At 36.3% G+C, this 2,721-nt stretch overlaps 1 pseudogene; it reads left to right on the top strand.

Moving 5' to 3' along the window:
- Positions 1 to 1,241: 1,241 nt before the first annotated feature.
- The window catches only part of LOC107298413, a 5,702-nt pseudogene continuing 4,222 nt past the window's right edge, over positions 1,242 to 2,721 (top strand).

Genomic DNA, 2,721 nt, shown 5'->3' with positions numbered 1-2,721 from the left:
CTCTGGTGCTTTGGAGAATAAGTTTATGGCCTCTTCTTTGTGGCAGCCTCTCAAATACTGGAATATTGCTATCATGTCACTCCTATTTCTTCTTCTTTTTTAGACTAGCCAAACCCAAGTCCTGCAGCCATTCTTCATATGTTTTAGTATCTAGGCCTTTGATCATGGGTGCTCTGGATTTCACCAAGGACAGCTTTGACACTCACCCATCCTCTTTCCGGCTGCTATACAGTCTCAGGGTGTTGAACTTGGTGTGGAAACCTCTGTACATTTTGAGGAGATTCTGGGTCTTCACATCAATAGCTTCTATGTCCTTCTTTGGCCAGAACACTATACCAGCAGTGTATCTAATGACTGGCAGGGCATACATGTTGATGGTGTGGATCTTGTTCTTCCCATTGTGCTATCTCTTTAAGACCTTTCTTATCCTTTAGTGGTACATGGTATTTGTTTTCCTTGCCTCATTGTGGTTCCCAGGTGACTTTAGGATACCCGGGTACTTGTAACTGGTCTGTATATCAGTTGTGTAGTCCAGTGGTAATTGGACTTGATCTTAACTTCTCTCTCTTGACTACCATCCAATCATACTTCTCTAGTCCAAGTGTTCATCCCAACATGCTAGATCTTAGGTGACTGCTCTATTTAGGAGCAACTGCATAGAGATGCATTAGATAGAAAGACTTTTAGGAGGTACATGAACCCCATTTCTGAATTTGATCCTTTTGTCACATTATGCTCTTGGACTCTGTTGTCATATTATGGTCTAAGGGTCATAATAAAGGTCGTTATTGAACATTAGTTGGTTGGAAAGATTAAATCTGTATTATTGATGCCTCAGTCCACATTTAAATAGAGGTCTTCTATGGACAAAAACAATTCCTTCTCCTCCTCCTCCTCCTCCTCCTCCTCAAAAATTGCATGGTGTGGATTAATTTCAAATATTAAATGGAATTATAAGCAGGCAGGGTATGTGGTATGCCACCTATTTGGCAATAGGTAGACACAGAAAGTGTCATGGTGATGGCCTTACAATTGCACCTGGCCACTTATATGATCTCCTACAAATAAAGAGCTGCATGTCTATGGAGATTCTCAGTCATCCAGGTTATAGTTATCCCAAAGGTGCTTTTTTCACAAGGCAATTGGATTTTCTTTTTTTTTCTTTGAAGAAACGACTGCTACACAGTAGTGAAAAAACGACTACTACCTTAGGTGACAGAACCAACCTCAACCCAGACCACATGTTTGCCATGCTGGACCTCTGCCTGACCACTACCTATTTTGAATATAGTGAAGGTTTCTACAGACAAAAACACAGCTACGTCATGGGCTCACCTGTGTCTCCCATTGTGGCCAATCTCTACATGGAAGACATAGAATCCAAAGCCCTAAACTCCTTCACAGGAATTCCACCCACTCACTGATATAGGTATGTGAATGATACTTGGGTCAAGATCAAAACACAGGAACTGGAAGCATTCACCAAACACATTAANAGGATTTCCTGATGTCAGCTTCCTCAGCTGTCTGTCAATGATATATCCCATTCCATGCAGGTCCTTGTCTTGCCATGGCACTTCCTCTGCTTGATCTTCTTCCTATGTTGCTGATGCCACAGGCATTCTCTCAGCAGCTCATTTTTGGGAGCCCTCTTACTGATGTAGACTAGACTAGACTAGACTAGACTAGACTAGACTAGACTAGACTAGACTAGACTAGACTAGAATAGAATAGAATAGAATAGAATAGAATAGAATAGAACTGAAGGAAAATTAATATCCAAAATATATAACTATTTATTAGAATTCGATAGAGTAGAGGAGATAGTGAAAGAACCAATGATTGCATGGGCAGAAAACATAGGACACAATATAGAATTAGAAGATTGGGAAAGAATTTGGAATAAAAATCACAAAATAACAAAATCCGCTGCATATAAGGAAAATCAATATAAAATGCTATATCATTGGCACCTAGCCCCTGCAAGATTAGCCAAAATGTATCCGAACCAAAGCCCAAATTTTTGGAAATGTAATTATCGTCAAGGTACCTTCTTTCATGCTTGGTGGCTATGTTCTGAAGCGAAGAAATATTGGATTAAAATACAAGAGTGGCTACAAGACTTAACAAAATGTCAAATCGAATTAAATCCAGAAACATTTCTCCTGGGAATACTTAAAAAGAAATTTGATAAGAAAATAAGATATCTGATTTTACATATATTAACTGCGGCAAGAATTGCATTCACGCAATATTGGAAGGAACGCAATTTACCACCAGAGGGGTTGATTATTCAGAAAATTTATGAATGTGCCGAGATGAACAAACTCACCTTAGAATTAAAAGAAAAAGATGATTCGAAATTTTATGCGGTTTGGGAAAATTGGTATATTTGGATAGACAATAGAAACAAAAATTGGAAATATACATAAGGTTATTGTGCAAATTAGGTTATTGTGGGTTAGATTGAATGTACATAGTGTATATATTGTATAGACTGTAGATCCATAGTATATAAAAATGACATAGTCTGCTGAATATGTACTGTATAAAGGAAAAAGTTAATAATTTTTTTTAAAAAAATAGAATAGAATAGAATAGAATAGAATAGAATAGAATAGAATAATAATAATAATAATAATAATAATAATAATAATAATAATAATAATAATAATAATAATAATAATAATAATAATAATAATAATAATAATAATAATAATA

The sequence above is a fragment of the Protobothrops mucrosquamatus genome, unplaced genomic scaffold (assembly GCF_001527695.2).
Source record: "Protobothrops mucrosquamatus isolate PMUCROS unplaced genomic scaffold, P.Mucros_1.0 scaffold3952, whole genome shotgun sequence".
Taxonomy (NCBI): Eukaryota; Metazoa; Chordata; class Lepidosauria; order Squamata; family Viperidae; genus Protobothrops; species Protobothrops mucrosquamatus.
This window is presented reverse-complemented; position numbering and strand designations above follow the sequence as displayed.